We start from the raw sequence: 12,826 nt of genomic DNA on the forward strand, positions 1-12,826 counted from the left end.
ACTGCGGAGCTCCGATTTGGAGCCGGAGCTCCGCGGCAAAGAGGAGCAGAGTATGGGCAGAGCGGCGTGGAGCGGAGCGGGCCGATCCGAAATTTTTGGATTGGCCCGCGGGGCGGAGCGGGGGGTCCATGCACACCCCTAGTGTGTATAGAGGGCAAGAGCACCCATTCTGGCTGCCTCCCAGCTCAGGACCAGGCCAGGCGTGCCGGTATGAGCTCACCGAGACGGACCTGCAGAGCTTCCCCCTTTGCAGTTCTCTTGTGTCCATCCAAGGCAGCTGCGGCCCTAGTTTAGACAACCATCCATGTCCAGCCTCATTGTTTCTGGGGGTTACAGAAGACTCATGATGCAATGATGCACAGATTCACAGCAAGATGGACACTCTCTGCCTGGGTGTATGTGAGCCCCTGCCCTCTTGGGATACTAATGCATTGTGTCCTGGGGCTTTGGAACACCACTCCAGGGCATGAGGGCTTTCCCCTTGTGACTGCTGCAGGCCTGGTGAGGCAACAGGCACAGCAAAAGAGAGAGAATCACTGCTTCTCCCTAACAGCCTCCTCTGCCAAGAATTCCATAACCCAAGAGCTACTAAGTGCAGTTGCACAATGGAGTCCTCCAAGACGCAAATGAAGGTTTCAACAGAAGTGGACTGGAGGTGCAAGCGTTGTTTTAGGGCAGGGGAGGGCAACCTCCAGCCTGCACTGGAGCCCAGTCAGAGCCACGGAGGGCTGAGCACCTTCTGCAGTTCCAATGGGCCACAGCTGGAACCTGGTTATATTATTATTATTATTATTATTATTATTATTATTATTATTATTATTATTATTATTATTATCCCACCTTTTGCCCAATGCTGGGCCTCAAGGTGGCCTTACAAAGTTAAAAACATACATTGGGGGGGGGATCATAAATGTTTAAAATACACAACAAAATTATAAGACAATAACATAGATGGAGGGCCAGATTATTCTCCAAAGGCCTGCTAGAACAAAAACGTTTTAGCCTGCTTCTGAAAGCCCATCAAGGAGGGAGCCAGTCTAGTTTCCCCAGGAAGAGAGTTCCAAAGCACTGGAGCAGCCACCGAGAAGGCCCTCTCCCAGGTTCCCACCAAGCACGCCTGTGAAGATGGTGGGACTGAAAGAAGGGATTCTCCAGAAGATCTCAAAGCACAGGCAGGCTCATAAGGGAGAATACGGTCTTTCAGATAACCTGGACCTGAGCCATATAGTTTTCAGACCTTCCAAGCCAGACGATGGCTTGCTGGATTGCTCAGAGTACTTTCTCCTGGTGTATAAGCGCCTATCAAAGGCAAGAGCCCTTCAGGAGCTCAGAAAGCCCCTTAGAAAGGGACTGGGCTAAGAGCAGGACCAGGGCTAAGAGCAGGATATTGAACAGTTCACTGCAGAAGACAATGGCTGGCACATTCTCCAGCAAAGCGCTCAGAAGGCTTCTCCACGTTGCTGAGACAACAGCTCTCTTGCTGGAGACTGTGCTAGCCAATGTCTTCTGCACAGTGAGCTATCCAATGTCCTGCAGGGCAGGACACTGTAAGTGTTAACTGTCACTACCCTGCCCTGATTTGTCCTTTTTAGCTAATATGACTTGATGATTCATTCTGGGAAGGGAGGTAACTTTAACTGCTGGTGGTGGACCCCTCCTGTACAAGGGTCCCCCCAAAAGGAGCTTCTGAGCTCTATTGTCAAGGTCTCCTCCCTTCAGCCTAGCTGGAGGATAAAAGGTGCTTTGGATTTTCTGGCACAAAGCCCAGAGACATAGAATCTCATCAGACCTTATGAAAATTCTAAGAATACAAGCAGCAGTTTTGTAACCATGCAGTCCTTCACACGAGGAAGAGATGTGCTTTTAAAACACAGCCAGATGTCCAAATATAAAAAGGGTGTTATTTGGATGGGGCGGAGGGAAAGGGGAGCACCGACCACACACACAGAATCGCAAAGCCGCTCCGTGCTGGTGTCAAGCCCGGCTGTGTGGCAGCTCCCACATTATGTGCAGGTCTTCACATTCCAAGCAGAACGAGATTAGAGCCTCAAGAAAGCCAGACTTTCCCAGAAGAGGTTCTTGTGCCACAGGGAGAGAAGGATTTGGCCCCATTCCAGAGCTCCGAAAGAGCTGGGAGCCCCCTCTCAGCATGGGTCCGTTCAAAATCGCTATACGTGCTTCAGCAATTTATTTATTTATTTATTTAAGGATTTTTATGCCGCCATTCAGCCAAAAAAGGCTCTCACGGCGGCTTACAAAAGTATTTCTTGACAGTCCCTGTCCACAGGCTTACAATCTAAAAGACATGACACAAAAGGAAAGGGGATTGGGAGGGAGGAGGAGGAGGGGGAAAAGGAAAGCAAATTCAGGCACTACAATTTTAGTTGCAAAGTTCAGCAGTTACAGTTGACAGTTGGCAGCAGGAGGGAGGGGGCTCTGAGCTGGAGCTGGACCCAGGCATGGTGGAGAGGTGCCTGGCTGCTGCTTCCTCCCTCACTGGTGGCCTCTGCATAGACAGTTGACAGCAGGAGGGAGGAGGCTCTCAGCTGGAGCTGGACCCAGGCACGGTGGAGAGGTGCCTGGCTGCTGCTTCCTCCCTCACTGGTGGCCTCTGCAGAGACAGTGGGTAGCAGGAGGGAGGAGGCTCTCAGCTGGAGCTGGACCCAGGCATGGTGGAGAGGTGCCTGGCTGCTGCTTCCTCCCTCACTGGTGGCCTCTGCAGAGACAGTTGGTAGCAGGAGGGAGGGGGCTCTCAGCTGGAGCTGGACCCAGGCATGGTGGAGAGATGCCTGGCTGCTGCTTCCTCCCTCACTGGTGGCCTCTGCAGAGACAATTCACTTATCCAAAATTCTCCCTGGAACATGGAAGGGGAGGCTGAGGTGGAATCGTCTTAATCCTTGATAATATGTAATATTTATACTAGTGCCTTAAGTAATCACGGCCGGGGAAGGCAACGGCAAACCACCCCGCTATAAGGCCTGCCAAGAAAACGTCAGCGAAAGCTGGCGTCCCTCCAAGAGTCAGTAATGACTCAGTGCTTGCACGAGAGGTTCCTTTCCTTTCCTTCCTTAAGTACACGGAAGATGTGGTTAAATAGTTACAGACTTCTTAATCCAAATAAGAAGATGGGCTAGGTTTGCTGAGCTGAGCTCCTGAGCTGGTCTTGTTTCTTCGCTTGCCTGGCTTCCAGGTTCTTTCCTTTCAAGCCAAATCTGATGAGGCACAACACCATCCTTTTGGGAAGCGGTGCAGAGGAAGAGGCAGCCTCCTTCCTGCTCCGCGGGAGGCACTGTCCTGTCAGTGTTTCTTCCTGCCTGCGGGCGGACAGCCTCATTTCAAAAGCCTTCTGCAAATTATATCCCTTTAGGCCTGTGTGAAGAGCCAAGGGCCCCAAGTTCCTGACCCCTGATCTAGGATGTCTAGGGTGGATTTTAGGGTGGATTCCTGCACTGAGCCGGGGGTTGGACTCAATGGCCTTGTAGGCCCCTTCCAACTCTGCTATTCTATGATTCTAGGGAGATAGAAGTGGATCCCCAAATGGTGGGCTGATTTGATTCCTGGATCGGGTCATTCCCACTGGCTTCCAGGGGCTGCTTAGCCCTCAGAAAATGACTACTGCAGGCAAAGGGACTCTGGTGAACAGAGCAGGGAGTGGTGCAGGAGGACACAAGAAAACTGCGTAAAATGTGCGCGCGCGCTCATTTAGATGTATAGATTCAAATTAAGAAGTAATTGCTATAATTTAAGTAAACACCCTATTATCTCACCCTAGTGACCTGTGTACCTGCTCCCTCAGCTGTCCAACTGCAGCTAACTGCTGAGGGGGCATTTCTGCTGCTCCCCCTTCTCCACGTCTCCTGATCTTTTCACTGGGCTTGGCCTGGTTCTCCCTTTAAATAGAGGACTCTTTTATCTGGGGGGGGGGGAGCTGTGCTCAGAATCCAACCCGTTGCAGGAGCAACATGGCCATGTCAAGCCAGAATGCCCACGTGGGCTGCATTATCCTCACCTGCCACATTTGCCCCTCCCTCCTGCTGTCAACTGTCTCTGGAGAAGCCACCAGTGAGGGAGGAAGCAGCAGCCAGGCACCTCTCCATCGTGCCTCCAGCTGAGAGCCCCCTCCCTCCTGCTGTCAACTGTAACTGCTGAACTTTGCAACTAAGATTGTAGTGCCTGAATTTGCTTTCCTTTCCCCCCTCCTCCTCCTCCCTCCCAATCCCCTTTCCTTTTGTGTCATGTCTTTTAGATTGTAAGCCTGTGGGCAGGGACTGTCAAGAAATACTTTTGTTAGCCGCCGTGAGAGCCTTTTTTGGCTGAATGGCGGCATAAAAATCCTTAAATAAATAAAATAAATATTTCACATATAAAAATAGGGGCTCTCACATCCCATCTTACCTCCAAGGGACTTGAGGTGGTGTACCCTCACAACAATCCTGTGAGGTAGGTGAGGCGGAGGGAGGGAGAGATCCCCAGTGCGCTGCCGAAATCCGTCCTCCAGTTTCCCCAAAGTGCCAGCATCCCTTTCCCCCATTCGGGAAGGCTTTGCGCTAGAGCTGAGGATCCAAAGGGAGTTGTTGGTTCAGCAAGGGTGCCGTTCAAAGGCTTCTATGGGAGCTAGAGGCCCACCCCGTCCTAGATCATAGCCAGGCCTTGCACTGGGCAGGTTCTTGCATGCGCCTCCCCACCTCTGAGTAGACCAACATGCAGCTAGCTTGACACTGTGCCTGGCATGCCCTCTTCTCTGTTTATGTAGCCCTGCAGCTTGCTTGGTGCGTCCTGCATCCCCTCCCCAGGCAACCCTTATCATCAAGATTTGGTGTGCATCAAGGCAGCCCAGCAATGCCCCCCAAACACCGTCTCTTGCCCCCATGCCAGAGCCCCCACCCACCCCATGCCTGACCCACAGAGCTTCCCCACAGCTTAGCCTTTTCCATCCTCAGAATCCCACCTGGTTGTTAAGCGCATGAAATTATACTCTCGGTTCCTCTACAGCCTGCACAAAAGGGCCGTGGGCGGCGCCTGCCTCTGCAAGCCCCCTCAGCCACAGCGGCAATCAGGGTTTCCTAAATGGCAAGACGATGCCTTCCAAATTGAGCAGACGTGAGAAGTGGAATTCAACTTCATATCGATCAAGCCGCCAAGGTCACTCGGAGGGAATGCAAAGAACCCGTCGGGAAGCACGTGGCAAACCTCTCCAGCCAGTGCTGACTTCCAACCGCTCCTGTGACCCAGTTACTGCCGGCTTTTTCCACTGCAACAAAACCCTGCCGTGCTTTTGCCGCCGGCTTGAAGGAAACGCAACCCTCCAGCACGGAATTAGTCTGGGACTAAGTGGAGGCCAAAGAGCCACGATTTCTGCCTTGCCTCCCTTCATCCCATGCGGCTGCAACTATTCCTGCACAATTCTTTGTTTCATTTCCTGCCATTCCGTTCCTTCACTCTGTCTGAATTCTGCTTTGGGAGAATTTCTAAAATTAATGTCAAAAACTGGGCCTGTGGCATTTGACACAGCTTTCAGATCCTTCAATTCTTTTGCATCCAATACCCCTCCCCCCACACCAACATACTGGCACACGGCATATGCACATGTGATTGTATGTATTATTGCATCAAGATCCTGGCCGGATCTACACTAGTCTTATAATGTTGCTAGTGTCCCTTTCTAACGTGGTTCTCTGTATCACGGGACACACTAGCGTGACTTATGTTTCTCTGCAACGGAACTTCAGGGCACATTGTTCCATCCTTCCGTTGTTCTCCCTCTTCTGTGAGAGCTGCTGGGTTTGCTTTGCCCACTGCCTGCCTCATTCCTAGCCAGCAGAGCAGAGCAGGACAGGGCAATAGTCATAAGCACACACAAACCTCCTCCCAAAACGTCTTAATGCAAGTTCCAGGGAATTGCCTGAATGCACAAAAGCCAGCCACTTTGCTGAAGCTAAGCAGGGCTGGGTCTGGTCAGAGTTTGGATGGGACACCAAATTGAAAATTTTTAGCAGCAGCCCCATTTCAGCCCCGCTGGTCATGAGTTTTGGACTTTGGACCCTTGTTAATTTTCCTTCACGGAGCTACAGCGATCCTTTGAGCGCTCCTCAGCTCCTTTGCAAAGAGGGGGGAAATGTTAAAAAAAAAAAAAATCAACCAATGACCCAATTTGATTCAAATTTGGTATTTGAATTACTGTGCCAATTTTGGTGTCTTTATCTAGAAAGCTTACGCAGATGTAAGCATTTGTTTAAAATCCTGCTCCTGTGCCCAGAGCAGCGGCTGGTGCGAATCTTTTGCAAGTGGAGCACAATTAAGGCTGGATGCATGGGACTACTTCACAATCAAAGCAGATTCTAAGGTGGGAAACTTCTGAGTCCTTTGCATGCAATTGTCAGTGATTGCACAGTATAACGCTGGTGTGATTTATCTGCTGTAGCAGATAAGATAGCAAACGGGGTGAAGGAAGGAGAACAGGAAGTGGGCGGAGCAAACCCAGCAGCTCTGAGAAAGGGAGAGGAGAATTACCGGTAGGACAAGGCACATGAATCTGTAGCCATGCTGGAACTAAGAAATAGAACCTGTAAGTACAACTCATTTACAACATTGGAGACCCAGGGTCACGTGACGCTGTGCGTCACAGTAACCCATTCAAAACGTTAGAATAACACCAGTGTAGATTCCCACCGTTTTTGTGCAGTATTTTATTGCAATGCACATATTTTACTAAAGTGCAACATTAAAAAATGTTTCTTGTTATGCTTCTTGATATGCAACTAACATATTGCGTCTGGGTTTTGTAGTGTGTTAGCAATGCAGGCCATGCACATAAGTGTTAGTAAGACACTGTGTAAAAGTAAACTCACATAGAACGTAAAGGAAACTGCCTTTGATCACGACCGTCTATATCTCCATCTAATGCAGTCAGTCTATAGGTCCATCTAACATATGTCTGATGAACAAATACATACGGTTCCAACAAGATTTATTTTATTTTATTTGCAATGTTTTCCAAATGCTCACATTCACATTGGTAATGCAGAGGTAGAAAAAGACACAAATGAATGGAAGAACCAGCAAGCCGTAGGAAATTGCACATAACACATAGCCTCTGCATAGTAATCAGTGTACACATGCTCCGCTCAACAGGGAAACACCACACTGAGCAAAGTATTTATTTATTTATTTATTTATTTATTTATCATATTTATACCCCGCTCCTCAGCCAAAAAAGGCTCTCGGAGCGGCTTACACTTAGCGAAAAAGACAGTCCCTGCCCTCAGGCTTACAGTCTAATAAAGACATGACACACAAGGAAAAGGAGTTCAGGAGGGAAGAGGTAAAGAGAGAGAGAAATTAAGTGGACTGGAGAAAGGGCTGATGGGATTGTCCTGCTCCCGAAGGAGGGGAGTCCAACTGGAGCAGGCCCCGATGTTTCCTCGGCCTGTTCCTGTCCCCTCGGTCCATCTTCTTCCCCACAGGACCAAGATGGCAGTTTGCCCTGTGGGGGTGGGGGAAGAGTCCAACTGGAGCAGGCCCCAATGTTTCCTCAGCCTGCTCCTATCCCCTCGGTCTTTCTTCTTCCCCACAGGGCCAAGATGGCAGTTTGCCCTGTGGGGGTGGGGGAAGAGTCCAACAGGAGCAGGCCCCGATGTTTCCTCAGCCTGCTCCTATCCCCTCGGTCTTTCTTCTTCCCCACAGGGCCAAGATGGCAGTTTGCCATATGGGGGTGGGGGAAGAGTCCAACAGGAGCAGGCCCCAATGTTTCCTTGGCCTGCTCCTGTCCCCTCGGTCTTTCTTCTTCCCCACAGGGCCAAGATGGCAGTATGATGCAATCATATGTGCAATGACATTACACTTGTTTTTTCTGCAGTGTTTTGTCAATGCATGTAAGTACATGGATAATGTAGGAAAGGGGATGGAGGCAGAGACAGGAGCAAAGGCAATGCTGGTAATGGCCTGTAAGAAATCATCCAGGAGAGGACATGTGGAAGGGCTTCAGCTCCACAGTAGAGCACAAGTTCTGCATGGCAGAGGTCCCAGGTTCAACCCCAGGCTTCTCCAAGTAGGGCTGGGAAAGACCCTTGTTTGAAACTCTGGGGAGCAGCTGCCAGTCAGTGTAAACAATCACTGGCTAGATGGACCAAGGGCCTGACTTCTTAGAAACTTTCTAAGCTCGCTCAGGAAATGACATCAGCGGAGGTGGACGGAGGTGTTTTATCGTAGGGTGACCATATTTGGGAAACCAAAAAAGAGGACACCTAATGTGTGTGTGGGGAAGCAGCTTTCTGAGTCCTGCAGAAAGTACGTTATTCCCCCGCCACCTTAAAGAACCCGATTGGAGTGGAGGAGGGGAAAGGATTTCATTCTGCACCACCACCATCCACTCCAATTGGGGCCTTTTCTATAATGTCCAGGAATGACCCACTTTCCCCTTTAAGACCTCAATTGGAGCTCGGGGTGGGGGAATGATGTGCCTCAAGAAAGCATGTCATTCCCCCCTGCCATGCTAATGGCAGCCTTAAAGGGGAAGGTGTGTCATTCCAGGACATTATTGAAAATTATAGAAAATCCCCCCTGACAACATGGAAAGAACAAAAACCAGGACAAATCCGGGGAAATCCTGACAGTTGGTCACCCTATTTTATCGTGACCTCCGTGACCCTCTGGAACTCCTGCCCTAGTGCAGCTCACAGATGCTGAGCCTCACCAGTGTTTAGGAGCAAAGCAAGAGAACACAGTTTCCCTCTTGCACTGGGGAGGGTTCTAACTTTCTGGCCATTGCTATACGAGGTCTTAGCACGGTGTGAGGCCCGGTCTCCCTCCTGTGCATCCAGATGACGCACAGGGGATTTTGGGGTCAGGCCGGGCTAAGACCTCGCTTGAACCGGGATAAGCGGATTAAGGCCGGGGCTGCGGAAGTCCAGTGGCTTCCATGGCTTTTCCCAGCTGCTCGCTTACTCACGAGTAGCCGGGAGAAGCCACAGACTGGGCACAGCACTTCATAGGAGCGCTGTGCCCATCGGGCCGGGGGGGGGGGAAAATCACGGGGGAGGAGATGGGGGCCGGGGAAAAGACCAGACCTGGCAGGAGAGAGCGGGGGGGGGGGGAGAAGGACGGGTATCGGGGACAGGGACAGGGCATGACGAGCGGGGACAGGCCTGGTGGACGGGGACAGGGCATGACGAGTGGGGACGGGCATCGGGGACGGGGGGGGAAGAAGGACGGGGTTGGGCATGGCGGACGGGGGGAAGAAGGACGGGGACAGGCCTGGCGGACGGGGACAGGGCCTGGCGAGTGGGGGGAGGACGGCCGAGCGAGCGGGCAGGGGGGGCATCAGGCATTGGGGGGGAAATCAGGGGCAGGGGGAGCGGGGGACCCTTTATTTTTTTAAAAAAAACCCTACCTTTTCCGGCGGTGCGCTCCTGCGCACATGGCCCTTTAACTGGAGAAAACCCGGAGCACACGATGGGGCTTTCCCTTGCCCCGTCGCGTGTTGACGTCTAGAAAAGAGCGACCGCGTGCTAGTTGCAGCATGCCGTCGCCCCGACTCCCCACTGGATTTTCAGGTAGGTCTAGCAAGGCCCTCTGACTAAGGTTGCAATCCTAAGCACACTTTCTTGTGAGCAAGCTCCATTGAACACACCGGGGTATATGTGTTACCCCCAGATAGTCAAACAAAGGATTGCACTGTAACCCTTCTGATACATTTCACTGGGATTGGTTGTTTGGACAATGTTTTTAATGCCTTTAATCATATTTGTTTGCAGAGTTTGTTCTCCTTCTGTGGTAAAAGGCTTTCCAGTGAAGTAGCATTTAAGTTTAATTAAATAGATCAATAATCCAGAGCGGAAAGGCTGATCCCTTGAGCTCTGTTGAGTGATATGTGTGCAGGGCTTAATTTAATCCAGGCCACCAGGGCCGGCTCTACCATTAGGCAGAATGAAGCAGCTGCCCCAGGCAGCAGATGCTATGGGCAGTAGGAGGGCAGCAACAGCAGCAGCCTCTTTGCCTATTCCTCCTGAGCCCCCTCAGCCATTTCCTTGCAGCTTGCTACTTTGATACCCTCAGATGCAGTGAAAGCTGCTGTCCTGTTGGCAGTTTTGAAGTGTGATAAACTATCATTCAAATTACCTTCTGTACAAGGGATTATGGGCAGGGAGGGAGGAGAATCATATTGCCCTTTGCATCAGAGCACAAAATGTCTTGAATCAGCTTCCAGGCCCCTGAGCCCTAAAGCATACTGGGAATGCCGGGGCTTGCTCCATCATTCCAGGAGGGATGTTTAAGGAATTTGGTCTCCCCCATTTCCGACTGGATCTACACCTCCCAGAGCATCTCTGCATTAAAGCAAATTGCATTGTTTATCCGGGACGTTTGTGCTTCCTGGTTCTTTGGCGCAATTGTTATGGGCTGAATTACATGGTAGGAGAGGGGCAACAAGGGGGTTAATTGAATACTTCCCCTCCGTTCAGTGCCACTGAGTTCTATTGAGACAGTGGAAGATCCTGCTGTTTCCTGTCTATTAGCACTTTAAAAAAGGTTCTTTTTATTCTGGGATTACCAGAGGATCGGTGGGAGATGTCCCGGTTGTTGATGCTATCATGAAATTTACCCGACAGCTTCCATGACTGCCCAATCATGAGCATGCAATAAATCACTCATTTAGAGGCACCCCCTGGCCAATATGCAGATTGGAATCCATCTATTGATTGGATTTCGCAGCTCTGTGAATGTTGCAACACAATTCCTACCTCACAGAACTGATCAAAATCCATTTTGAAATGCATATTTTAAAAGAAGCTCCATCTTAAAACATGCATTGAAATACAGATTTAAATGCAAGTTTTATGCAGATTTTATGTGCACAACACAAAGAAAACACAAATTAATAAATGGAAATGACAGATAAGTAAATGCGTATGGGAATGGCATTGATCTGAAACAGAATGATCGGAAGCAAAGTTTTAAGTATGGATGGGAGAGAATTTCGTTCTGTTCTCATATTGATAAGAATTTGCCAAATTTGCACATTCTAAATAAATATGTGAACCAGAATACTGTTATCCTTCTATCCTTAGTGCTTTCTTAGAATTTTCCAAAATACTCTTTTTAATAAAATGTACAAAAATGCATACATTAGGGGAAAATGCAGTCAGGAATGTGAATATTAGTTCAAAAAGCTCAAATTAGCTTCATATTAAGGAAAACTGCTAAGAATAAGGGAGAAGATTAGGGAAAATTGCATATTATATTAGGGCAATCATGCATTCAAATTTTCACGCGTTACAAAATGATGCAGAAATGCGATGGAATTAACTTCAGATTACAAAAAACAGAATGAACCGCCCAGAGAGCTTCAGCTATTTTTTGTGAACCGCCCAGAGAGCTTCGGCTATTGGGCGGTATAAAAATGTAATAAATAAATAAATAAATAAATGAAGACCTGAATAGGTGTTCAAGAGAACGTGCGAAGGCTCTAACTGGGGATGGGAATGGGATGGAGCCATGAAAGGGGGTTCTGCTCACATTCGCTTGAACGCAAGGAGAACTCCCGGTGCGATCGCAGACCTCGGCCAGATCTACACCTTGTGTCAAATCATTATGAATGTGGAATAAAAAGCAGGAAGAAACTCTATGAAAAGCGGTATATGGAATGTGGATTTTGCCCCAACAGTTATCAGTGCACATTGCAGTAGTGTCGAACTAGCCCCTATCAGGGTTCTCAATTGTGCTAAGAGTACTACTCACCTCCAATTGCAAATTAGTAGAACTTGATTTTGAGCCCCATTCAGGTATTATATACCTGAATAGGGTGAACATGCAAGGGGAGGGAGCGCTCAGCCCCGTCCCCCTCCATCATTGGGTTAGTCACCCTCTACTATTATTATTATTATTATTATTATTATTATTATTATTATTATTTATTTATATAGCACCATCAATGTACATGGTGCTGTACAGAGTAAAACAGTAAATAGCAAGACCCTGCCGCATAGGCTTACATTCTAATAAAACCATAATAAAACAATAAGGAGGGGAAGAGAATGCAAACAGGCACAGGGTAGGGTAAACAGGCACTGGGTAGGGTAAAACTAACAGTATAAAGTCAGAACAAAATCAAGTTTTAAAAGCTTTAGGAAAAAGAAAAGTTTTTAGCTGAGCTTTAAAAGCTGCGGTTGAACTTGTAGTTCTCAAATGTTCTGGAAGAGCGTTCCACGCATAAGGGGCAGCAGAAGAAAATGGACGAAGCTGAGCAAGGGAAGTAGAGACCCTTGGGCAGGTGAGAAACATGGCATCAGAGGAGCGAAGAGCACGAGCGGGGCAATAGTGTGAGATGAGAGAGGAGAGATAGGAAGGCGCTAGACAGTGAAAAGCTTTGTAGGTCAACAGGAGAAGTTTATATTGGATCCTGAAGTGAATTGGAAGCCAATGAAGAGATTTCAGAAGTGGAGTGACATGGTCAGAGCGGCGAGCCAAGAAGATGATCTTAGCAGCAGAGTGGTGAACAGAAACCAACGGACTGATGTGAGAAGAAGGAAGGCCAGTGAGAAGAAGGTTGCAGTAGTCCAACCGAGAAATAACCAATGCATGAACAAGAGTCTTGGCAGAAGAGACAGACAAAAATGATCGAATCCTGGCAATATTATACAGGAAAAAACGACAGGATTTAGCTACTGCCTCAATATGAGGAATAAAGGAGAATGACAGTCTGAAGAGGAGTGCCTCCTCTAACCGTGGGGGTTCTCCACGCAATCTGGAATGCTGGTTACTCACCGTCACCCTCTCTGAGATTGATGAAATGTGATGAGGGAGAGGGATGAAGCTGGGGGACCCCCCTCCC

The sequence above is a fragment of the Elgaria multicarinata genome, chromosome 20 (assembly GCF_023053635.1).
Source record: "Elgaria multicarinata webbii isolate HBS135686 ecotype San Diego chromosome 20, rElgMul1.1.pri, whole genome shotgun sequence".
NCBI lineage: Eukaryota > Metazoa > Chordata > Lepidosauria > Squamata > Anguidae > Elgaria > Elgaria multicarinata.